The sequence below is a fragment of the Rhinatrema bivittatum genome, chromosome 13 (assembly GCF_901001135.1).
Source record: "Rhinatrema bivittatum chromosome 13, aRhiBiv1.1, whole genome shotgun sequence".
Lineage (NCBI taxonomy): Eukaryota > Metazoa > Chordata > Amphibia > Gymnophiona > Rhinatrematidae > Rhinatrema > Rhinatrema bivittatum.
In genome coordinates, this window is record NC_042627.1 from 74,128,354 (window position 1) to 74,155,477 (window position 27,124).

The 27,124-nt window shown below is 44.2% G+C and overlaps 1 long non-coding RNA gene across 3 annotated transcripts in view; it reads left to right on the forward strand.

Moving 5' to 3' along the window:
* The window catches only part of LOC115075403, a 563,078-nt gene that overhangs the window by 223,232 nt on the left and 312,722 nt on the right, over window positions 1-27,124 (forward strand). Inside the window, exons 4-5 of one of the 3 annotated variants that reach the window (XR_003852486.1) lie at window positions 9,453-9,590; window positions 11,203-11,797. This is a non-coding gene — a long non-coding RNA (uncharacterized LOC115075403). Of the gene's footprint in view, window positions 1-9,452; window positions 9,591-11,202; window positions 11,798-27,124 lie in introns of those variants that run through there. The other 2 variants (XR_003852488.1, XR_003852487.1) reach the window with 2 other exon arrangements.

Sequence of the window (27,124 nt, forward strand, 5' to 3'; positions counted from 1 at the left end):
TTCTTTTTTTGCAAAAGTCGAGAGTTTGCTCATAGCATAGCGGGAGCAAAAAAAAAAAAAAAATGCTGCTGAGCAGGAACATGCAACCTGGAAGGAGACGATTTAAACCTGCCATCAGAATTCTCCTGATGAATCAGCAGTGGGTGGGGGCAAGAGGGTAGGCAAATGGAAGTGGGAGGAGTCTGATGCCGATTTGCAAAAATCGAAAAGCTAATCTGTAAAATTCCTATAGTGAATCTGCAGGAAAAGAAAATGAAACATTTCAAGAGATTTTCTATCAGAGGTTGCTGGAACCGTTGAGCTCAATTGTTGTTATAAAATCGGCACATCCATGAGCACGCACCTCTTAAAATCTACTTTTTAGAGCCTCCAGAACCTGTCTCCTGTACCTTCCTATGTCACAGGTAGCACGACAGCCTGCTCTTCTCCCAATACTCTCTAAAATCTTATCTAGGTGGTGTGTGAAGTCCACTACCTTTGCACCAGGCAGGCAAGTTACCATGTGATCCTCACACCCACCTGCTACCAGCGGCGGACTCCCAATGTTGGACCGGCCCGGGTATTCGCCGCCCAGGCCGGCCCAGGACATGTCACGTGGTCTGCCGAGTGTGGCTGTTTCACAGCCGCGCGCAGCAGACCACGTGACTGGAGCGATCGGCCCACCAGGGGATGCCCGAACCCCCTAATAGGCCAATCTGCCCCTGCCTGCTACCCAGCTATTTACTTTCCTAATGATCAAATTGTCCACTACAATGTCCGTCCTAACCCTTTCCTTCTAGTCATGGAGCCCTGGAGACGCATCCTCAGTGCGAGAGGATAAAGAATCACGTGGAGCCACAGGGTCACTTCCTGCCACACAAAAGGGCCGGTCTCCTTCCAGGTGACCTCAAAAGCAGTGCAAGGGCTGTTAGACTGGAGCTGGGGCCCTGCTCTATAGAGCTCTCTGTTTGCCTAAGCTCCTCCAGGTCTGCCACTCATTCTCTGAGTGCCAGAAGCTCTTTGCACCGAGTATACACATACAACCTCTCACCAACGGGTAGATAATCATACATGTGGTGCTCAGTGCAAAAAACTGAATAGCTGGACTTCTCTCTGCATCTTAGTTTGTCAAGTGCTGAATCTCTTAAGCACATGCGATGAGTACTGACTGCAAGGAACAAATAACAACGTATAACGTACAGATTCATTTCTGCGCCGCCGTTGTGTAACTGATGTGCCAACGCAGTGAAAGACACACTCCGTATAGGGAGCCTATGAAAATTCCACCCGTTAATATGGAGTCTAATCAATAGGGTCTCTCTTCCCTGCTCACAGCTACAAAAGCTTGCATTTTCTGCCCTGAATCACTTCCTGCTAGGCAAATACCCGTGCATGCCCTTTTCAAAAAATGACTTCAATATGAATAGTCGGTAACAAGCACTTGATTTAAAATTGTATCCAGTCCCTGCTTTATTTCTTTACAGATTGCACTGCAAGTAAATTATAGAAAATCTAATGAGCTTTAATTTTTATATTACACTTCCTAAGCATTTTACCAGCTTGTAAAATTCTAGGCATTTAGCTTGTGCGTAACTACAGACTGTCAACTCAAAGATAGTCCATAATCCACTGATGTGTTGGAAAGAGCTCTTGGGAGTCCCTTGTTAAATTAATTTAATGAAAATAAACCATATCTCACCTTAGTCGAGTAAAGCTGGTGGAAGTCCCCTGATAAGAAATTGGTAGCAGATCAATGCCATATAATCTTATCATAACTTCTTGTTCCTGTGGACAGTATCTCAAATCTCTTCTATGTTCAGCCGCTAACCTATTCTATTTCTTGCATTGCTTTCTCTTTCATGTTCAGACATCACTGTCCATTCTTCCACACTCAGGGAGCATGCCATGCAAGCTCGTAGCAATCTGAAAAGCTAAGGCAAATAACAGTCATAGTTAATAGTTATATAGAACAGTGTTTCCTGACAATTTGACTGACATTTCTGGCCATACATAAAGGGCCTTTTTTCCAGTTGGGATGAACTACAAATGCAGCCTCAATCTCATGGACATTTAATTAAATTAAGATCTCCTTCATGGTTAGTTATATAGGTAAAAGCTATTCTGGAAAGGTGTTTGGCAGTATGCTGAACTGTAATAACATTCATGCAGGGTTTAAAAGCAGGGCACTAAGAGATATTTTTTGCACTAATTTAACAGTAAAATTCTGCATTATGAAAAATATTTTGTGCAATACTCTAGGGATGTGAATCGTTTTAGGACGATTAAAATTATCGTCCGATAATTTTAATATCGTCTTAAACCGTTATGGAACACAATACAATACAGATTCTAACGATTTATCGTTATAAATCATTAGAATCGTGAGCCGGCACACTAAAACCCCCTAAAACCCACCCCCGACCCTTTAAATTAAATCCCCCACCCTCCCGAACCCCCCCCCCCAATAACTTAAATAACCTGCGGGTCCAGCAGCGGTCCGGAACGGCAGCGGTCCGGAACGGGCTCCTGCTCCTCAATCTTGTCGTCTTCAGCCGGCGCCATTTTCCAAAATGGCGCCGAAAAATGGCGGCGGCCATAGACGAAAAAGATTGGACGGCAGGAGGTCCTTCCGGACCCCCGCTGGACTTTTGGCAAGTCTCGTGGGGGTCAGGAGGCCCCCCACAAGCTGGCCAAAAGTTCCTGGAGGTCCAGCGGGGGTCAGGGAGCGATTTCCCGCCGCGAATCGTTTTCGTACGGAAAATGGCGCCGGCAGGAGATCGACTGCAGGAGGTCGTTCAGCGAGGGTTCCGGCGCCTCGCTGAACGACCTCCTGCAGTCGATCTCCTGCCGGCGCCATTTTCCGTACGAAAACGATTCGCGGCGGGAAATCGCTCCCTGACCCCCGCTGGACCTCCAGGAACTTTTGGCCAGCTTGTGGGGGGCCTCCTGACCCCCACGAGACTTGCCAAAAGTCCAGCGGGGGTCCGGAAGGACCTCCTGCCGTCCAATCTTTTTCGTCTATGGCCGCCGCCATTTTTCGGCGCCATTTTGGAAAATGGCGCCGGCTGAAGACGACAAGATTGAGGAGCAGGAGCCCGTTCCGGACCGCTGCCGTTCCGGACCGCCGCTGGACCCGCAGGTTATTTAAGTTATTTGGGTGGGGGATTTAATTTAAAGGGTCGGGGGTGGGTTTTAGGGGGTTTTAATGTGCCGGTTTTTCGATTTTTCGATTTTTAACGATTTTTAACGATTTTTCACGATATTTTACCCCCCCAAACGGCAACAATACGATTCCCTCCCCCTCCCAGCCGAAATCGATCGTTAAGACGATCGAGGACACGATTCACATCCTGTTTCTCCTTCTTTCCCTGTGAAATGCCCATGAAATCCCAAGTCACTACTGATCTTGCTATAATTCACTGGACTCAAACATGTCTTGCTTGAATTTTGTATCTGGATCTCTGCTGGAAACTGATGTAACTCACTTTGAACTCTTTGTTGGAAAAGTTTGTCAGAAATAAACAATGACGACTTGATATATCTATGTGTGTAGGGGATGGGATGTGGGGTATGAGAGATGGATGTGGTTAAATGAGAGAGTCAAGAGAAGTATGTGTGTGTGTGTGGTGGGTCAGTAAGGTATAGGAGTGGTGGGGTGTGTGTGTGTGTTTGTGGATGTATTTGGGTAAGTGGTGCATGTGTTTGAGGGTGTGAAGGAATGTGGGGTATATGTGTGCACACTTGTGTGTGTAGGAGTGGAGGGTGCGAGAGTGGTGGGGGAAGGGATGTATAAGAACATAAAAAATTGCCACGCTATGTCAGACCAAGGGTCCATCAAGCCCAGCATCCTGTTTCCAACAGAGGCCAAAGCAGGCCACAAGAACCTGGCAATTACCCAAACACTAAGAAGATCCCATGCTACTGATGCAATTAATATCAGTGGCTATTCCCTAAGTAAACTTGATTAATAGCCGTTAATGGACTTCTCCTCCAAGAACTTATCCAAACCTTTTTTGAACCCAGCTACACTAACTGCATTAACCACATCCTCTGGCAACAAATTCCAGAGCTTTATTGTGCATTGAGTGAAAAAGAATTTTCTCCGATTAGTCTTAAATGTGCTACTTTCTAACTTCATGGAATGCCCCCTAGTCCTTCTATTATTCAAAAGTGTAAATAACCGAGTCACATCTACTCGTTCAAGACCTCTCATGATCATATCTCCCTCTCATGATCGTATCCCCCCTCAGCCGTCTCTTCTCCAAGCTGAACAACCCTAACCTCTTCAGCCTTTCCTCATAGGAGAGCTGTTCCATCCCCTTTATCATTTTGGTTGCCCTTCTCTGTGCCGTCTCCATTGCAACTATATCTTTTTTGAGATGCGGCGACCAGAATTGTACACAGTATTCAAGGTGCGGTCTCACCATGGAGCGATATAGAGGCATTATGACATTTTCCGTTTTATTAACCATTCCCTTCCTAATAATTCCTAACATTCTGTTTGCTTTTTTGACTGCTGCAGCACACTGAGCCGATGATTTTAAAGTATTATCCACTATGATGCCTAGATCTTTTTCCTGGGTGGTAGCTCCTAATATGGAACCTAACATCGTGTAACTACAGCAAGGGTTATTTTTCCCTATATGCAACACCTTGCACTTGTCCACATTAAATTTCATCTGCCATTTCGATGCCCAATTTTCCAGTCTTACAAGGTCCTTCTGTAATGTATCACAGTCTGCTTGTGATTTAACTACTCTGAATAATTTTGTATCATCTGCAAATTTGATAACCTTACTCGTCGTATTCCTTTCCAGATCATTTATATATATATTGAAAAGCACCGGTCCAAGTACAGATCCCTGAGGCACTCCACTGTTTACCCTTTTCCACTGAGAAAATTGACCATTTAATCCTACTCTCTGTTTCCTGTCTTTTAACCAGTTTGTAATCCACGAAAGGACATTGCCACCTATACCATGAGTTTTTAGTTTTCTTAGAAGCCTCTCATGAGGGACTTTGTCAAATGCCTTCTGAAAATCCAAATACACTACATCTACTGGTTCACCTTTATCCAAATGTTTATTAACCCTTCAAAAAAATGAAGCAGATTTGTTAGGCAAGACTTCCCTTGGATAAATCCATGTTGACTGTGTTCCATTAAATCATGTCTTTCTATATGCTCTACGATTTTGATCTTGAGAATAGTTTCCACTATTTTTCCCGGCACTGAAGTCAGGCTCACTGTCTATAGTTACCTGGATCACTCCTGGAGCCTTTTTAAAATATTGGGGTTACATTGGCCACCCTCCAGTCTTCAGGTACAATAGATGATTTTAATGATAGGTTACAAATTTTAACTAATAGATCAGAAATTTCATTTTTGATTTCCTTCAGAACCCTAGGATGCATACCATCCGGTCCAGGTGATTTGCTACTCTTTAGTTTGTCAATCTGGCCTACTACATCTTCCAGGTTCACAGTGATTTCGTTCAGTTCGTCTGACTCATCACCCCTGAAAACCATCTTCGGAACTGGTATCTCCCCAACATCCTCATTAGTAAACATGGAAGCAAATAATTCATTTAGTCTTTCTGCAATGGCCTTATCTTCCCTAAGAGCCCATTTAACCCCTCGGTCATCTAATGGTCCAACCAACTCCCTCACAGATTTCTTGCTTTGGATATATTTTAAAAGTTCTTATTATGAGTTTTTGCCTCTATGGCCAACTTCATTTCAAATTCTCTCTTCTCCTGTCTTATCAATGTTTTACACAACTTGACAATGCTTATGTTTTATCCTATTTTCTTCAGATGGATACTTCTTCCAATTTTTGAAGGATTTATTTTGGCTAAAATAGCCTCTTTCACCTCACCTTTTAAGCATGATGGTAATCATTTTTTAATATATTTATATATTTATTGAGTTTTATATACCGTCATTCGGTAGAGCCATCACAACGGTTTACAAAAGTTTACATTTTTCTTAGCAGCTGTGCAACAGTAAAAACAATTTGAACAATATCAGAAATAAGCATATCAAGTCCAAAGAGCATTATTAGGTTGGATGAGGAGGGTATGCAGGTTCACGGTGAAGAGAATGTATTAAGGGGTTTGCAACTGAGAGTTCAGTTGAGAGTTGGGATGATCAGATTTTGCCTTCTTTCCACCTTTCTTAATGTGAGGAATACATCTGGACTGCGCTTCTAAGATTGTATTTTTAAACAATGTCCAAGCCTGTTGAATACTTTTAACCTTTGCAGCTGCACTTTTCAGTTTTTTTCTATTTTCCTCATTTTATCAAAGTTTCCCTTTTGAAAGTTTAGTGTTAGGGCTGCAGATTTACTTATTGTCCCCATTCCAGTTATTAGTTTAAATTTGATCATGTCATGATCACTGTTGCCAAGTGGCCCCCACCACCATTACCTCTCTCACCAAATCCTGTGTTCCACTAAGAATTAAATCTAAAATAGCTCCCTCTCTTGTTGGTTCCTGAACCAATTGCTCCATGAAGCAGTCATTTATTATATCCAGGAACTTTATGTCTCTAGCAAGTCCTGATGTTACATTTACCCAGTCAATATTGGGGTAATTGAAATCTCCCATTAGAACTGTACTGACAAATTGGTTAGCTTCCCTGATTTCTCTTAGCATTTCATCATCTGTCTGACCATTTTGTCCAGGTGAACGGTAGTGTACTCCTATCACTATACTCTTACCCAACACACATGGGATTTCTACCCTATAGATGGGAGAGAGCTCCTCCTGCTGGTTCCTCCTCTTCTTTGGCTGACAGGGCCTGGAAAACCCCACCAACCCTGCTTCTAGGGCTGCATTTTGCTTCTGCTAGCTCTCTTTGGGACCGATGTAATAAGATGCCCTGAAGCTGCCGCAAATTTGTGTGCGCCTATACGCGCGTTTGTATGTTCGTTTTCCTGCGCAAAGGCCTATATGGGTGTGCAATAAGGGTTTTGTGCTCGGGGAAAAAGTGCATACAAACATGCTTACTGATCTGCATTTTTTTCTGCGTGAGTGCATGCTAATAGTAAGCAAAGGAGGCGATTATCTATTCATGGGCAATGCAGGGAGCTTTACAAGAAGATAGAAATGCTAGTACAGGTTTTTTAATGTGGGTTTATTAACACCACGGTCAGGGTACAAGTTAAGTGACAGCGCTGATTCAGGGTCATCTTATTGCATTGCTTGCATTGGTGTGGTGTGGTTGTGTGTCCGAGCAGCTCTGGTGTATATTACTATGGAGATTTCTGATTGTGTCCTGATGCTGTGGTATATCCTGCGGCCTGACCGTAGGATGACATCAGCAGAAGGTTTGGCAGGTGACAGAGGTCATGGCATGCGCTGTGAATTATTGCCCATTAACACGTACATTTGCCATGTTTTCTGCAGCCTTACAGTTATTAGAAATATGTGCATTCCTATTCCAGGGCCACAATTTCACTGAAAAGGGAGACCCAGTCGCTCGCCACATTTGCTTTCGTGCGCAGGTCTGTGCGTAGATTACCGGCGCGGATGTGGCCTCTTATCACATTGCGCCTTATGGAGTGTCCTACTCGCATTTCTTCACGAGCGTGCGGCTTTGCGTGCGCAAATAATTAGCATAATTTTTTTGTTTTGTTTTGTTTTACATCCCACGGAAGCGCCAGCTTCTGCCGCGCGCGGTGACTGAAACCTGCGCTCACAACTGGTGCCTGCTTTGCCGCCGGTCTTATTGCGTCGGCCCCTTTGGCTGGCAGGGCCTGGGGAGCGCACCACCCCCTCTCTCACCCTCAGCCCGCCCGTGCTTATATTTCCACGTTGCCTGCCTGCCCGCCATTACGTCATACCTCTGACGGTGGGGTCCTCATCTTCATATCTGCTGAATGGCTTCACTCATTATATGAACATCATTATTAGTCTTTCCACATTGTAACAAAGTAGATGTTGGCAGATAAAGGCCAGTTTGTCCCCATCCAGTCTGCTCAACTTACCTTTAAGATTTATAAAACACTATCAGTGCATATATATAATGTTATCAAAAAGCACCCGTGTCTAAACCTCTGAAAATATAATCCTGCAGAAAATGTCATTGTTGCCCAGTATGTAAATGTTTTTCTTGACACTTCTTTTATTGTAAAACCGAAAGAAAGAAAAAAAAAATGCTTGCACAGAATCCAGCACAGAAAAGAGCTCTCACCCTTGAGGACATTGATTCCTTGCAGTGAGAATTCCCCTGTTAGATTTCATTAAATCAGAAGTTTAACATTTCATTCCTCTTTCCTGTCTCAGTCAAGAGAAAGGCGTATCAGCCGCTTGTCCTGGAGGATGAGGTTTAACATTCATGCCAGGTCAGGGGAATTTTGCTCTCGCCCTACCACCACCACCACCACAGCAGTCCCAGTCCCCCATCTCCCTCTCTTGATTTTAAGCAGAAGAATCACAAGCCTCTTCCAGTTCAGCTCTGAATGCTCGTGGTTCCTCACCCCCCTTTTTTTTTGGGGGGGGGGGGGAATTTGTAAATTAAGTTGTTAACTTTCGTGGTGGTTTGAGGGGAAAAGGTCAAAAAGTAATTCCCAACCTCTCCCCCCCCATCGAACATTGATCAGGGTCCGGTCAAATCCCATTTCAAAGTAGGTTTTTTGTTTTTTTTTATTTTCACCTAACTTAAAGGTTAAGTGAACTGAGGAGGCTGTGAGGGAATCTGCGCTGAAACAGATGACACCTAATTTATACAAAGCAGACAGCTGTGGGAATCGGTGGGCCTGAAGCAGCCACATCTGGTCACAGGAAACCCATGGTGGCACCTTTATGATCAATGGCCCCATTAGGCAGCTTTTCACTGGACAGCTCGGTGTCATACTTTTTATGGATATAATTATGGATTATATTCTTGTAGAACTGATAAATAAGGACAACACAGTTGATATTTCAATCCTAACAAGCTATTTTTTTTTCTCTCTGTGTCAAGGTGACCAGCTTGCATTAATTGCCTTGTATTGATTTTAACGTTGCAATAGCCAATCTTTTGTTTTAAATAAAATGCAAGAGGTGCTTTATTATGAGTCATAAATAATTTGATTGCAATTGAATTTTATGTAGATATATTTATTGTTATTATTTTTTTTTTTTAGCAAGGATATTTTTAACCCCTGAAAATGTGGGGAAAAAAATGGGGATGTGAAGGTGTAACGGAAGACCAGGGAATTCTTTCTAAGCAGATGAAATTTGGCTAATTCTGTTACCCCACCTTTAGGGAACAGCTGAAAGCATTGGATTTTTCACAAGCATAACAGCTGGTGCATTTTTCTTTCCTGGTTAGGATGATATTCTCTTTTATATTATGTACATCTCTTTTATATTATGTACATCTAATTTTAATTAAGCTGTAAATTCATTTTTAATTTATTTATTATTTGTTTGTTGTTTTTTTTTAATTTTAAATGTGTTTTAATTCTGTACGTCCTTTGTAATTTGCAGAGTACTTTGGATCACGCGGAGTACAAGTCCTCTAAATAAATAAAAATTATGTATTGGCTCCAGAACAGCTTTGTGAAATTTAAGATCACGAACACCATCACTGTTACACCGCTGCTTGCTGTGTACAAACTCCACCAGGTATGACTGCTTGCTCCATCCCTTACCTGGTCGCACCCCTCCCCCTCCCATCTGTGGCACATCCTTGTCATGTATTTGCTTTTGTCTTACTTTGCCTCTCGGGGCAGTGGATTTGTGATGTTTCCATGTAAAGGGCGCCGGCTGCCCCTTGTCAGGCAGGCTCATGACCAAGATTGCTAGATGTGCCCTTCGGTGCTCACTTAGCCTGGGGAGACACCACACTCGGCCAGAACACAAGACTCTTAATCTGTGTTTACATGGCCATTACAAAAAGCTACCCTGTGCTGCTATAAACTCCAGCACATTTGACCTGGATAAAAGGGGACATGGTACAAGCTAGTTTCCACCCCCCCCCCCCCCCCCAGCAGCTTCGATCTTTCCTTCGATGGCCATTAAAATCAAGAAGACAAAGGAAGAGCAGCAGGAAAATAAAAATTCTGTGATTATAAATGGTACGTTTGTATAGTTCAACTGCACGGCTAAAATAATGCAGAAAACACCTCAAGTCGGGAGAATACTCCAGCCAGCCAGCCAGCGTGTTATAAATTAGAGCCTGTCAGTATTACAATGTATATTAATAGTCACACCTCTTTTTAATGAGTTTGGCATTGGCGGCTGAGAGGAAATACAAGTCATCATGGCTCTGCTCATGCACACCCCGACAAAGGGATCCGTAATAAATCTTCCTAGAACAGCACTCACCATAAATATGTATCGCATAAGGCATCTGTTTTACATTCTGCATATAAATCAGTATTGCGCTGAATAGCAATGAATCAGCCTCTCAATGCCTGATTTGATAACAAATCGACTTGGATCTTAGCAGAGAGAATTTACAGCCCTCACCCACAAGACAGATAGTCAATACTTAAGGCAACTGCCAAGTTAACTTTTGTTCAGCAGGCAAGTTTATGCAATAAGCATCTTAGCTGGGGTGTGAGTGTGTGTGTGTATGTGTGGGGGGGGGGGGAGGGGATAGTAGGGGGCAAGAAGGGGGGTTCATTAGATACTAACGTTGGGCAGGGGGAGGGAAGATCATTCTAGAGATTTCTTATTAACTTGAAGGACATCTTGCATTCTTTCTCTGCAGACATAGTGGGCGAAAGTGCTGCAGTTCTGTGTCAGACACAGTTTTATTGTGGAGGGAATGATGAAATGTGGCAAGGATATAATGCAAAGCACTCATCTGAGACAAATAAATGAATGTGAAAGATGATTAATGCTGCGTGAAAGACTTTGGCTCGAACTGGAACCAGATTTCAGGTTCCAGTCGGATTTTTAAAATTTTTATGATTTTTTTTTCCCCCCCAAGAGAGGAGAGGGGGGCTGAGGGCCTGTGGATATCCATCCCTTATCTGTGCATATTTGTGACCGAGTTAGATTGGATTCACTGACAGATTTCTATGAATTTGCCAAAACCGCCCAATTTCTACTGAAAACAAAAAGGTTTGCAAAACAATTTGAGTTCAATGAGTTGATCTGCAAACCTCTTTTTAAAAAGTTTGCTCAAGGATGATATGCAGTCTAATAAAAACTTTCCTATCTAAAAATCATTTCTTTCTAAAACCTTTAGACTTCTGAAAATTCTGTCAATATATTCTTATTTTGATAGAGAGTGACAATCAAAATAGTTTGTTGGAAAAAGGGACAAACCCAACAGCCTCTCATCTTATTCTCATCCCAGCCGCTTCTCACCTGCAGAGCCAACTCAGATGGCTCCCCAGACCTACAAAGGAAGTTGAGGATCTGACCTACTTCTTTAAAGTCCGTTGATAATAACTTCCTATAAAGTCTTTTTATTCCTCGCTGCAAGTGAATTCACAATATTTATGGCCTGTTTCCAGCAACGCATTGTTGAAGAGATCAGGTCAGAAGGAAAACTTGAATGTTTCTTTATTGTCAGAGCAGTCATTGACATCCAGACAGCAACAGAGAAGCAAAAGAAGAAAGCCCGTGCTTGTTAAGTATTCTCTTTTGTTGGAAATTCATTCCATGAGGAAGCTCCTCATCATTAAGACTCTTCTTCATGAATGCATGGAAGGAGGAGTAATCCAGTGGTTAAAGCATGTTACTGTAATTGGACAATAATATTTGTTTCTATTCTCTGCGTATACTTGTAGAGATTGGTTGGCCCATCACCTCCAGAGGTGTCTGCATGCATTTTCCACAAGTTTTAAACTGTAAAGTACATGTGGATGCTGTTTGGATCCAAAGTACCATATGAATTAAAATCATTAATGCCATTCAACTAATATTCATAGGCTCGCAGTGCTTTACCACATCCTTGTCCCTAGAGATGTGCATCGTTTTTTGTGTTCATGTCGTTCTTCGTTTTTCGGCCGCCATGGAAAATGTCGTTTTTTTTTCGGTTCGGGTCTTTTTTTTCGCGAAAAATCTATTTTTAGTTAGTGCGCGCTAACTCCCCATTAGTGCGCGCTAACTCCCCGTTAGTGCGCACTAACTCCTGTTAGTGCGCACTAACAAAAACCGTTAGATTTTGTTACTTTTTGTTACTTTTTGTTAGTTTTTGTTAGTGCGCGCTAACGGGAGTTAGCGCGCACTAACGGGGAGTTAGCGTGCACTGACTCCCGTTAGTGCGCACTAATCGGAAAAACGAATTTTTGCGAAAAAATGGGAAAATCCTGATTTTTTTCGGGCTCCCTGAAACATGTCGAATTGGACAATTTCGTTGCAATTTTCCAATTTGGCAAAAACGAATGCACATCTCTACTGTATGTTCCCGTTTATTCACTAACACATGGGACCTACCATATCTCAGTGCCATTTCATCAGCAATAGGCTACTACCCAGTAAGGCTGCACCATTAGAAGACCTTGGGGATGAAAGAAGAAACCAACAAATTGACAGGAATTGTAAAAGGAAAGGTGGGTGACTTGTAATGTTCACGTATTGCTCCAAAGGCAAATAACAGTTGAAAAAGAATCATATGTCAGTAGGAGTCTTTTACTTTTAGATCACCAGAAAATTTGGCTCTGGACATACTGTCCACCTGATGGACATTTAGAGACACCCATGTGAAATGCATTAGACACAAAGGACACCATGGAATGGGTGAGCTTTAAAAATATCATTTAGCTCACAAGCACATTTTGTTCAGCTTCCAATCCTGAAAATTTCTGGAAATGCATTCGTTGTTATGGCAGTAAATAACTTGATTCTGTCATTCAAGTAAATTCCTTTAAAGAAAATTCATTTCTGTTTTAGTTCAAATTAAGCACTAAAGCAGACAACATGAACCTGTAGCCTCTTCTAACCTACACTTGCCCAAACTTTTCTCCAGTGGAGCACACACAGAAACACTCTGCCTTATTTCTGTTCTTCTAGCTGACTAAATGAGTATGAAAAGCTCCACATTCAACCATGACTACAAATGTGACTATGCACAGACACCACATAATTCCACACACACAGACATTTCCAACTGTCTACATATAATTTATGGGCACCGCCAAATTTGTGATATTTTATTTTTAAAAAAAAATGGTTCACCCCTTTAAAAAGGTGTTTATAGCACTAACATCCACCCTTATGCTTCAAATTACCTACCTAACACACTATCAACATGAAACAGCAATGGAGAATGCCCTCTGGTCTCTAGAGTTAATGCCCTCAAGGACAGGGCATTAACTCTACTGGCAGAGCATTACACAAAAGATTGCACTACCACTTCCCAGCACATATACATTTTATGATATGGAAATACTAGATATTAAAAAAGATAAACCCAGAGTTGAGCTTTGGTACCATACTTCAGTGAAGCTTCTTGCTCCTATTTGTGCAATGGTTGAGAACTTTCATCTGAAAAGTGCTTTTACCCCTTTTTTTTTAAACCTGGTGAGCAATGCTGAGGGCGAATGGATGATGAACAATGATGACACTGTCTTGAACCGAAACAGTGTGGTATTTTGTTCTATAGAATAATGCATGCTCTATATTTTGCTACCCTTAATATTTAGGAATGTGCATCGAAAACAATTTTGTCTCATGCCATTATATCATTTTATTTTGGATTTATGCCATTGTTATTGTTTCGTTTTCCTATGTATGTTGTTTATTTTATTTTACTGCATGCTACATTTTTACAATGCACAACCTTTATTTTCATTTATTTTTTGCTGTGCACATACTTTGGCTGTTACATTTTTGGTTCTTGTTTACGAGGGAGCAACATTATTTTAGCCATTGGTTTTAATGCACACATTTACCAAATTTTGCAAACAGCACCCTCTGAAATGGCATGAAAGTCATAAGTGACATTTCATTAGTTTTTTTGCTGTCGTTTTGGATGGGAAACGACAGAAAACGATATATCAAATGCTTCCATGCCATTTTGTAATTATAGAGCATTCCTAATACCATTTTGGCAGTTTTCATAGTGGGATATTAAGTGTGACAGAAAAGCGCTGCCTAAAGCAGAACATGGCCAGCCCGCAATTGAATGTAGCCCATATCTAATAAAAAAATGAACTTACCTTAGATAAAATGACTACCTTAGATAAAATAACCCAGCCCTGAAATCTAGGAGTAAGCTCTCCTGTGCGAGGGTTACATTAGATCCTCGTTTAAGGTCTGATTTACGAAGGCTTTTCCAAGTTTACTGCGGGGTGGTAGGTGATGGGGGGGGGGGGGGGGGGGGGAGCTTAGCAAATCAGGCCCTGATGTCTGGTTATACTAAAACAGGATGGCAAAACTTGTAAGAAGACAAGTTTTCCAGCATTGGCACTTCTTTCTGTCCTGTGTGGCTTACTCAGTTGACTACAATGGTCAAGGTTTTATTTCTTCAAAAAAAAGCACAGGAATTACAGCAGACAAGGGCAACTCTAAAGCTTAAAACATGAGGAAAATTAATAGTAATTCATAAACAGATAGTGCCAGCTTCCCTCCCTTTTCGCCTGCTCACAGGATATCCTGTCTAGCAGCCTGAACAAAAACTGGAAATGAATCAGTCAACAGAGGATTTGCTTGCATTTGAATGTTGATGATTTTGACCCGTTCACGGGAAGTTGAACATTAAGAGTTGCAGGAACAACTATCTTCACAGAGGGCTGGACTTTTTCTCTGCTTTTAACCAAATAATTTCCTATGTGAATGCATTGCTCTTTTAAAAGGTAAATACTCTCAAATTCTTGGACTTTTTATCCCCATCTGTAACTCATGCTGCTCTGCTTCCAGTGCAGATACCTATACCACCCACTCCCCATCGAGACAGAAATACAGAACCACACGGTGTGGAATATGCAGGTGAAAAAAATGAACAGCAGGATTCAGATTATTTTATTTTCAGCTCACACTTTTTCATTGGTTGCCCAAAATGAGTTACATTCAGATGCAGTAAGGTATTTCCCTGTCTCCAGAGGGCTTAGTCTAAAAGGTGAATTTTAAAAGCCAGGCATGTGCCAAAATCGGGAGATGTGCACGCATCTAGCACATGCGTGTGTCCATCCGATTTTATAAGCCGCCTACATGCGCGCACAAGTACTGATGCACGAATATCTCACGTTGCAAAAAAAAAGGGGTGGGATATGGGTGAAGCATGGGCATTTCAGGGTGGGGCCAGGAATTATGCACGCAAGTAGCTACGCACCTGGGCTCATGTCTAGGTTTAGTTCAGCTCCGAGTTACTTCTGCTAAAGGTGAGATGTAAATCTTAATACAAATTTCCAGGCATCTATGAAGTGTTTGAGAGGTCTGGGTTAACTAACTGGAGGCAGTGCAGGCTAAAAAAAACAGGGGGGTTTGGAGGACCTAGCTCAAGATTGGGCAAACTGGTAGACAAACTGGTGAAACTGGTCATGACCTGGCTGCACATCTGTGACACAACTCCCTCACTTGCACATCCCAAAGCTGACTCTCACTGCTGTGTGCACACAAGCTGAAAACTGGGAGCACACATACATGTGCCAGGGAGATTTTATAACATGCGCAAGCATGTACGTGTCGCTGATCTGGCTGCACACCCATATACGTGTGTATATGTGCTAGGGGTGTGCATTCGTTTGCAACGTATTGGCAATCCACAATGTATATGCCAGATTCGTCACGAAACATATGGTGAACTCCCACGAATACAACATATCACTAACGAATAAACCCCCACCCTCCTGACCCCCCCCCCTCCCCCAAGACTTGCCAACATTCCCTGGTGGTCCAGCGGGGATCCTGGAGCGATCTCCTGCACTCGGGCTGTCGGCTGCCGGTATTCAAAATGGTGCCGAGCCCTTGGGGAGTCCTGCTGGCTTTCCCCGTTCCATCCAGCCCCCCCCCCCCCCCACCTTCCCCTCCCTTCCCCTACCTAACCCGCCCCAGCCCTACCTAACCCCCCCTAACCTTGATTTTATAAGTTGCGCGCGCCGGCCGACAGCCAGCCTGCGATCCAGGGGGTCAGCGGCAAATGGCTGCTGTGCCTGGAGGCTCTGGCCCCACCCATGCCATGCCCCTTTTTCAAGCCCCCGGGACTTACATACGTCCCGGGGTTTTACGTGAGCTGCCGGGCCTTGAAAATCTGCCCCATAATGCGCATATGTAGGTTTATGTGTGAATACATGCAATGCATTGAAAGACATATATGAATGCATTAAGGGGCAGATTTTCAAAGGGTTACACACGTAAGATACACGCGTAACCCCCAAAAAGCTGCCCCTTCCACCCCCTGTGCACGCCGAGCCTATCTTGCATAGGCTCGGCGGTGCGCGCAAGCCCCGGGATGCACGTAAGTCCCGGGGCTTTCCTGGGGGGGGGGGGGGGGGGGGCCATGTCAGGGGCATGTTGGGGACATGTCGCAGCTGGCACGTCATCGGGGGCGTTCCGGGGGCGGGGCCACGGGCATGATTCCAGCCCGGGGGTGTGGCCGCGGCCTCCCGACCATCCCCTGGACCAGAACATGGCGCGCTGGCAGCTGCCTTGGGCAGGCATAACTTGTAAAATAAAGGTAGGGGGGAATTAGTTAGGACTGGGGGGTGGGTTAGATAGGGGAAGGGAGGGGAAGGTGGGAGGGCCAGAAGGAAAGTTTCCTCCGAGGCCGCTCTGATTTCGGAATGGCCTCAGAGGGAATGGAGGATGGCTGCGTGGCTCGGCACGCGCAGGCTGCCGATTTTGCGCAGCCTTGCGCGCGCCGACCCTGTATTTTATAACATGCGTGTGACAGCGTGCACATGTTATAAAATTGGGAGTAGATTTGTTCGCGCCAGGTTGCGCGAACAAATCTACTCCCTCGCGCACCTTTTAAAATCTACCCCTAAATGCGTGTACGTTTCCTACCTATTTAAAAATATATACATGGATACATTTTACATGTGAAAATAAAGTAAGACTCACTCTCATAGCTTGGGATTTACGCACATAAAGTTGGTGTATTTCAAAACATGCACACATCGAGGAAATTAGCAGTTTTACCAATTACTCTACCAGTCTGCCCAATCCTTCTCCAGGTCATCAAAACCCTTCTGTTTCTTCAGGCTAAACTCCCCCCAGTTCACCCAGACCTCCCACCCTGCCAGTACCACACAATAAACACGTTTAATATCATTTATACCAGATAATTAGCAGGTGTAAAATTACACGACTAAAAATTTATACCCACGCGCAGGCGTCCATGTGCACAAGGTTCCCGGCACGCGCGCATGGGCGTGCCGATTTTATAACATGCGCGTGTCACTGCGTGCATGTTATAAAATCCGCTACCCGCGCGCACATTCACGCCCGGTTTTATATCAGCGTGCTGAATCACTCGTAATGGGGGGATTTTATTTGTGCTCAGCAACGCAGAAGGCCTTATTCCCAGTTCCATCTCCATCCGCTCCAATAAAGGAGCGGACTGGGAGGGAACTTCCTAACCCCCTAGGTAGCCTGGCTCCCTTCTCCCCTCTCCTTCCCGACCCCTAAAACCCTTCCAACTACCTTTCTTTCTTTTGTAGCTCTACTTACCTGCTTCACAAAGCAGCAGTAAGTTGCGTGGGCTGGCCGGCTTCCGGTGCGCACATCAGCGGGACGGGGCCTAATGGTGCTCCTCCCAGCCTGCCCACATCACGTGGGCAGGCTGGGAGACGCCCGAGTTGAGGAGCATAGTTCTGGGGAATCCCCTCGCTGTGCAGGGGCAGCGAGGCTGCCTGTTGAGTTTTCCTCTCCTATGCCTACCATGGAGGGAGCTTCTAAAACAGAGGAACTTTATTTCGGCCTTGCACGCGCTGTGCGCGTTTTCAAAAAGGCCCAGCCACGCGCCCGCGTGTAAGTGACAATACGCGCATAATTGCCAGGCCCTGAAAGGGGGGTGGGGAGGAGGTGGGGAGGGATGGGGTGGGACGGAGGCCAGCCAGGACAGCGGCCATTAGCTGCTGTCCCGGGGAAGTGCACGCCGGCAGCCGGCCGACGCGCATACATTATTTCTGTTCCCGGGAAGCCTTTTAAAATCTACCCCTTTATCTTTAATTAAAGCTCAGAACATAACTTTAGACTTAATTTGGGAAGCCATTATGAAGCTTTCTCTTTGAGTAGCAGAATTTGCATCGCACCAACCGGAGTTATCCACTACAGCCCAAGATTCACAATCTCGCGTAGCTGGAAATTCTACCAAGAACGGAATAACTGGGAACTAAAGAGTCTGTCCTACAAAATTCGCTGGGAGTTTATTTCTTCTGGACCTCTGTGCTTGCAAAGTAAAGTGGAGAACCTGGAAAATGTTCTCTGTCGTCAAAACATCAGGATAATACATTTTCCCAAGGAAAAAGTTGGTATCTCCTCTTTGGAGATGCTGCACAGATGTTTTATGGAAAATTTGAAAGTCTCAGAAAATTTGCTCGCCCCAGTTTCAAAGGCCTCATTACTTGCCTATAAACCATAGATTTCAGAAGAGAAAGAGGATTTTACACATCCGTTAGAATTGTCACATTTTATCTTTACTTCTTGAAAAATCTTCAGAAGGAGGAACTGAGCCTTCTGCTGTAATAGTAACATTTGCTACTGAGTCAGATCGTGATTTCATTTTCAAACTATTCTTTCTTAATAGGGATGTCTTATTTCTAGGACTGAAAGTCCGAATGTTTCCTGATGTAGCTAAAGGGACTCAACCAAAGAGAAAACGATTTCTGCTGATGTGTTTGGTTGTCACTGGTATGGGGGCTTTGTTTTGGCTTTACTTTCCCTGTGAGTGTGTAGTTAAGTTTAAGGAAGCTAAATATGTATTTTTTGATCCCTCCCAGCTGACTTTATTTCCCAGAGATAGAGGGCCCTGCTCCTTCTGTCACGGGTTAGAGGTTTCCTATGATACCGGTGTTCAGAGCGTTTCTTCCCTACCGTTCGGTGTTATTCTTGGTCTGTATTAATATTTTTTCCTCTCTGTATTTTCTAGCTTGCAATTCCCCCTTAAATTGTGGGCTGACAGAGTATGACAGATCTTATTCTGATTGCCTATAACATTGTTTCCTATTATAAATGGATCTGTATGTGTTATTTCTGTACCAGTTTGGTTTTTTTTTGCTTGGATTTTTGTTGAAAATTCTAAAAAGAAAAACTTAAAAAACAAACAAACAAACAAAATAAGAAAACGGCCACCTTTATGGTGACCCATGGACATTAACCCAGTTTTTAATTTATTTTGGTGGCTGTTTACTAAACAGGATGTAAAACTAAGAAGCAAGATACTTTGAAACTGTAAAAAAAACCAAAAACCAAAAAGACGGATTCTGTAAGCTACGGCAGAGAAACGTGATCCTGTGCAGGGGATGGTTTAGCACTCCAGAGGTAACCTAGCCGAAAGGATTCAGGAAGATTGATACTGCTGGGGAGCTCGCTGCCCTGTGTCAGTGTGACTCCCGGGCTTGTGGTCAGACCCCGCCAGGGCTCGGTTTCATACATCCCTCTGGCAGGTAAAGCTAAACAAACTCCCTCAGGGCTTTCAGGCAGCCGCAGGCTTGCCAAGCAAGCAGGTTTCCAAAGGGGAGGCTCTTCCCACCGTCCCCAGCCTCTCAGATTTACATTCCTGGGCAGGCTGGTAGAAGCAGTCTCGCTCTTACTGTCTGAAATTAGTGCTATGGTTACCAAAACACATCAAAAGCAGCTTTGGAAAAAGTCAGCCCATAAACTGGGTCGCTTGGCAGGTCTGGCTAGGGGAGGCATTTTTCATCACTTTTGAGAGGGTTTTTGCTGATTTTGTTGACGGCTCAGTCACATGGGGACAGATTTTCAGGCTCTGAAACACCTACAGAAGAGGGGGTGCAGGAACCAGGAGCACAGGATCCCTTGCGTCCTGGCACTGACGGCTGGCTGACTCCCTCTGCATTGCACTGTGACTTCTGCTGCCCGGACCACCCAGGGGACGGTCCTGTAATGAGGCAGGGTGAGGCGGCCGCCTCAGGCGGCAGAATTTTGGGGGCGGCAAAAAAAAAACCGCCCCTCTCAGAACGCTGCTGTGGCGTCTGCCTCCCCCTGCCGCGGCTGCCGACCCAGGCCAGCGGCGGCAGAAAAGAGGAAGGGTCGCTGCCATGGGTCATCACCGCCAGAGGCCAGGCCGGTGGCGTGGAGGAGGGATGGGTGGGGGGGAGCGAGTAGGGGGCAGAGCGAGAGGGCACCATCTCATCCCTCACCTCAGGCGTCAGATTGCCTGGAGCTGCCCCTGAGACCACTCCACTGGGAATTTCCCCTGATGTCCTAGTCTAACCCAGGGTCATGATGAGTGTCTCTGTAGTGACTTTTCATTTGCGAGAGGCACTTGTGCCACACTGTCCCAGACAGCCGGCACTCTGATAGCCAGTGGCTACTGCACTTACTTTGAGTTTTCTTCAGTGTTGGCTTTTGGGTGACATTTTTGGCAAAACTGCAGTATTCTTTTTCCTATAACAATGGCAAGTGCCCTGCACTGGCTTCGGCAGATAAACCTGAGGGTTTGTTTTAAATTTTTTTTATCAGGGCATCCATTTAATAGAAGTCAAATTCTCTGAGGGCGTCCTGTAGCATCCTAACATGAAACTGTTTTTACTTACATTCTTCTCCGACACCGGGCTTGATAGACAGCGCACAAGTGCTACAATTCTAGCCTTGCATTCAGTTTTCCCCTTTGTGTAAGGGAGTGCGATAAACTGAGGCAAGGCTACTCTGGCTAAAAATGAGGTTAAAAACCTGCAGCTTATTTGCAAGCTTTGTATAACTTCTACACCTCCTTTAAGTGCAGGTCTCCATATTTAAATCATTTTGGAGTATAGTTAATTATTATTTTGACATTTAAATAACACTGTAAATGAGGGCACATTTTAACAAATTGCATTCAGGTAACAACAAGTTCCTGCCCCAGAGAGCTTAGAATCTAGGTGAATACCCGAGGCAATGGGAGGTAAAATTATTTAGCTAAGGAATGCCAGGGCAGAAGCAGTAGCTGAACTTTCCTGGTCACTAGCCCCTTATTCTGAGCCCTAGGCTGCCCTCTATTTCCCATGAGGGAAGGAATATTTCAACATAGCTGAAAATGTCAGGGACGACAGGAGTCAGTACAGCGAACCTTTGAAGATACACCTAACTTGTATCTTTAAGTTCCTGGTTCCTTCCCTTCTATCGCCCTAGTGCCATACCTTTTATATTTTTTTTATTTTTTGCTTTCATGTGTTGCTCTTGGGTTGGGCGTTGTGAGCTCAGGGAGCAGCTGAGAGCAGAGAAACACAGAAATCCCAGTAGCAATAAGTAGGTATTTCCTTCTGAAGCTTCCGACAAACATTTTTCTAATTTCAGTGGAGTGCAACCCCACTTTATCCCTTTCCCTGTGACCACAGAACGTAGCTGAAAAAAAATTGACAGTGGGCTTTAGCTACTGTACTCTGCTTTACAGGGATTCTTCTCCTCTCTGGGCCTGATACCCTGAAGGCTTTGCTTCCATCTTGTTTCTACAGGACAAATGCTTGGGGATGCAGGGCATCTCTGTCCTGAGGCAGCTACTAAGTGTTTTCAGTCCAGGCATTAAAAGAACACACAGCATTCTGCACAGGCTCCTTTGACCCTGGAGATTGAGAACTAAGACCTGGTGTGGTTGTTTTCACATTTGGGCTGAAGCTGCAGAAAACTGATCCAAGGCAGGGGTGGCGATGCTGGGAGTTTCAGATTTTGCTCGCCAGGAACTTGGCTGCAGCTGCGGCATTTTGTTCCACGGGTGGTCCTCTCAGCATCTTTGTAGCATAACATTTGATGCGTTCTCCGAGGAAATGAACTTGGATCTCTCCGAAGAAGAGGATGATTGCTCCGTTTGACTAAGACCACACAGTTCTTGTGCAGAAAAATGAACACCGGAAGTCAAGGAACCTTGCCACTCCTCTAACCTTAAAACTAATTGGTGGGGAGAGCGAGGAATAATAAAATTAAAAAAAAAAAAGAAAAGAAATAAAAAAAGAGAAAAGAAAGTATTTCCCAGTGAAAGAGAATGCAAAGTCACCAAAACATCAGGAAGAGAAAACCCGAATGGGATCCATCGCTTCAAACATACAAATGATCTTATGTTAACAGTTGGGATTAAACATCTGTCTGACGGTTATGTGATCATAGCAGATGCCGTGTGCTAACGTTTCCTGCTAGCTTCGTTTGTTATTACTGTTTGCGCAGCACATTGTGTTGGATTCAGCTTTAGGAATACGGTTTTATTATCCCTTGTGTGCTGGCAAACCCGTCCCAGGATGTGCTGAATGCGGAAGCTAGGTGAACCTGCCTGTTTCCAAAGACGCAGGGGTGTCAGGTTCGAAGTGAAAGCGAATCGAGGGATTCCTTTCACTGCTACAGGTGGGATGAGCGTTATTGACCGGGGGGGGGGGGGGGGGGGGGCGATGTGATTTATTGCGAGTGCAACGTCCAGCAATTTACTTTCCTATTTCCAGGTCCTATCGTGCAAAATGTTATCAGCGGTGATATGTTAACGGGGACCGCTGGCGTGTGTCGACTGTCGGATGTGCTCTCTTTTCTTGTCAGATTTCTGCTTGGAAAGTTGAGCTTTTATCTAGCTTAAAATGGGATGTTCTTCATTTTTCATCCCTGGTCTTTTCTTTGCCAATATAGCCAAAGGGTTATCCAGCTGATTCCTGGATCACACTGTGCTCAGTGGAGCTGCAATTCTATAGAAAAAGCGCATCTTGTATTTTTTTTTTTCTTTTTAATTTCTAGTTGTTTCGTGCAGAATTTGTGCAGCACTAGAGATAGAAACAGGCTTTCAATAAAGATTGCAAACAGTTATCATGAACGGTTCCAGATCAGTGTGTGACCCTGTGCACCCCAACACTCTTTATTGCTCGGTTAAGGAACTGGAATGTAATCCTGTATGCTGGCCTCAATATTCTTTGCTTTCTCACTTGTAAATAGCTTTTTCTTCAAAACATGGGAGAAGTTGTCAGATAGAGGTGTTCTTTAGAGTGTCGCAGTTGAATTAACTCATCTGATCACAAAATTGTGTCTTTTGCAAACTTCATTACTATAGATCATTAGGTATCAACAATAGGGTACAATCTCAGATAGGATGTTGTTAAGCAACAATTTCTAACCACTCCTTTAACTTATATATAGTGGACAGCATGGATATAAAAAGTCACTTGTTGTAATATGTTAAAATGCATTTTAGGAATGCACTAGCTTTACTATAGTTAATTAAAAGTATATATAATAAAATGATCAATAATTAAGATTATTAATTACCATACAAATTATTAATGCCAGACTAAGGCTGACAGAGGCCATGTTTCTCTCATTGTATGTATAGATTTATAGTTTCTTTAAGAAAAGTGGGATTACACGTCCATGCATGCAGCGAAACAAAACCTGCTCTGGCTTAGTGTGTTTCCTATGACTTTGAATTATCTGGTAAACCTATGTGGAATGCATTTTCAAAGTTCTCCTCGGGAATATCCACACCACTCTGGTTTTCAGGACAAGTCTGATGAATATGCAGGAACTGCATTTGCCTATATTAGCTCTAAGAAGCAGGATGCTGTATGCAAATCTATCTAATGCATATTCATCAGGGATATCCTGAAAACCAAACTGGCTAAAAGGGTTCCAAGGATTAGTCTGAATAGCTCTCCACTACATCCAACAGTAACACCAGAGCTGCCCAAACCTACCATGTTATAAAATCCGGGGTCGGCGCACGCAAGGGGTGCTCACTTGTGCACCTTGCGCACGCCGAGCCCAAGGCTTTCCCCATTCCCTCCAAGGCCGCTCCGAAATTGGAGCTGCCTCGGAGTGAACTTTTTTTTGCAATCCCCCCCACTTCCCCTCCCTTCCCCTATCTAGCCCATCCCCCAGCCCTACCTAAATCCCCCCCCCACCTTGTTTCGGCGAGTTACGCCTGCTTGAGGCAGGCGTAACTTGCGCGCGCCGGCAGGCTGCCAGCGCGCCATCCCCCGGCACAGTGGCTGTTCCGGAGGCCTCGGCCCCGCCCCTGGACATGCCCCCGGAACACCCCTTTTTCAAAGCGCTGGGACATACGCAAGTCCCAAGGCTTGTGCGCACCACCTAGCCTATGCACGATAAGCTCAGTGCGTGCAGGGGCAGCCTTTTGGGGGTTACGCACATATGTTACGGGTGTAACCCTTTGAAAATCTGCCCCAAAGGATTTGAAAGCATCTTTAGTCCACCGTTTCCTACCTTCATCAGTTAGGGTTCTGCTGAGTGAAATTTCATCTGATCGTATGCAGTCATCGCATTGGTTGATGTACCCAATGAATACAACATGAACAGCTGAAGAGTGAACTTGGAGAAAGAATAAAGATAGTATGACTATAATAAATGATGTGTTCCTTTTTACCCAAAAGTCAAGAAATGAATGTCACCCCTCTCAGTTTCAGGTCCCTAATACAGGAGGTCACTCAGTTCCAGGGCCACACTCACTGTCCCGAATTTCTCACCATTCTTTGCAGTAGTCAGCTACTGGGATGCCAAGGTCCAACCAGTGGGGAGGTTGGACCTTGACAAGCCTCAGGGTCCTATACAGTCTTTTACTGCTCTCAATCACTTTTCCATTAGCACTCGCAGGTGTGGTTAGCAGAAGGCTGGTTCTCAGTTGGAAAAATAGGCAGAGACTTGGAGTGGTGATCAACTAAAAATGTACCGCAACTTGAAAAATATCAAAAATCATAAGAATGCATAGCAAAATGAAATCTCCTCCATCTTCTGCCTCCGATTCAATGTCCAGTCCCTTCCCAGTGATAGGAAAGATAAACTTTCTTCTCCAAAATTAGGTAGGGAAATAGTAGAACAATATCTCTCTCTTTCTCTCAAGCAAAAACACATCCTCTCCAAAGATTCAGTCTTCCTCCTGGGACACCACACACCCCACTTTTCTAGGTGGAGGGTGATGAGGCACCCTGACCAATGACGTATCTACTTTAACTGGGCGCAGAACACAGGGGACAAATCCCATTCTCCATTGGCAATGGGGGAAAAGCCTTCCCAGAAGAGGAGCAGGTCAAAACAGAACTTGGTCTCTTTAAAGACCAAAATCGTCCCACTTCTTCCACAAGACTGCACCCCCACCCCAGGACTGTGAAGACTCTAGGAAGGCCTTCTGAGAGTGAATTCCCAATTGTGTAGGCTGTGGGGCCTACTGGGATCCACCAGCAAAACTCCCCAAAAGAGCTCTACATCCAACCATGACTGCTCATGCTTAGGGATGGTCTTTCAAGATGGTAAAGATCCCTTAGTGTCTACCAGAGGAATTATAATTGGGCAAAACAAAGCCCCCACTACATGATAGAAATAAATCACTTTGGAAAATCAAAGAAAGCTAGGAGTAAAACCCAAGGAGGAAGCCCTAGACGTTGATGTCAATGGTGTCCATTCATGCATGGATCCTTTTATTCGTGTAGCATCATGTACAATACATAGCATGGGATATTGATAGCGCTGTGCACCAGGCAGAGGCGAGAGGCTTCCTGGGCTCTTAAGACCCATGCAATGGAAACCTCTTGTTTGTGTTAAAGTTGTATGTGTCGCAGCTAACAGCAGATGCACAGAAAATTTTTTAACACCAAAAAAATGATGCTTTTTTTTTTTTTAAATCACACTGAGTAGATTTACTCTCTCCAACTGATCTTACTGGCAGTGCACATTCGTTTTGGAGGGGGATGGAGGGCGGGCAGATTTTTTTCATGCATAGCTGGTACAAGTCATGAAGAATTGTTTTGAAAGATTTCCAACTCACCCCTCTTCTAATTCAGTAATTTGATAAGCTGAGATCAGGCAAAATCCACCTTCCATGCTTCAGCCTTACGGAAAGTGAATGTTTTCAGAAGGCTTGACTCTGATGAAATAATAAAACTGATCCTAGGAAAAAAAAAAAAAGAATCATTATATACGGATGGTAATTTACTTTATATGACCTTCAATTGATTATTTTGTGCCTGCTACACAAATATCACAGAAGCTATTGATCGTAAAACCTACCAAATAGATCTCTAATAGCTTTTACTGAGGAAAAATAATTATGCTGGCAAAGTAGCCACACACACATAAACCAATATGAGGGTATTAATGTATAGCATTATTACCCATCTATCTGAGATGTATGTGGAAGACCCTTCACAAGTACACAGTGTGCTTAAGTACCATGAAGTCTTAATATATTCCCGGCAATTGCAGCCAGTTATATGGGAAAATTAATTACTACAAGTAAAAGCTAAAGAGAGAGAGCCGCGAAGGTACTTATACTCATTTAGGAAAGTTAAAGAAAATAAATAAAAACAGCCCTAAAAATAAATGGTGTTGGACTTGGGGGTTTGAAAATTGAATTTCCCAATGGTGCCAACAAGAGAATAACTTGTCAGATGCGAGAGCTCTGTGTTCAGCCCAGATCAAGACCAGGGATCAGCGCCTGCAAGAAAACAAAGGGCCAGGGGGGTGTTTAATCGAAGCACAGACCATCTGTCTCCGAAGGCAGAGAGACATAACTCAAAAAATCCAGGGAAGTCACCAAAGTGAAATGCAAAAGGGAGGGAACAAAAAACCCAAAACTCGTTCCAGTTCCATGGGCTGCTGGGACAGAATTTCTGTATACATAATGGAGTCGGGGAGATCTTTCCCCGCTGCCCTCCTCTTCTCCTCATTCTCTTTTTCCGCTTGACTCTTCTCCCCTCCTCCTGCTTCCTATCTTCTAGCTCTTCTCTCCTCTCTTTCCCCTCCCCCCCCCCCCCCCCATCACCTGCACACATGTAGAGGGCAATCTTCGAAGTCACGTGTGTAGGTAAATGGCAACGTTCCCAGATAATTGACCTGTCTGAAAGGTGCTGTCCTCTGCCCAACTAAAAATATGTCCAGGGCTTCCGCGGCACGCATCCTTTTAGAAGCGTGTAAGGAGATTGCCCCCGAGAGCGTGGTAAACAAACCCGGCACGTGAAGATTGGCCACCTTTGATAGGGTCCATGGGCAAACAGTTCCTGCGACGTTTGCAGCTGTGCTGGCTATTTGAAGATCACCCCCTCCATATATCAAGTTCAATGTAGAAGTCTGAATTATCTTCTTGCCAATTTTTGTTTGTTTTATTAAATTCTCCATTTGACTGG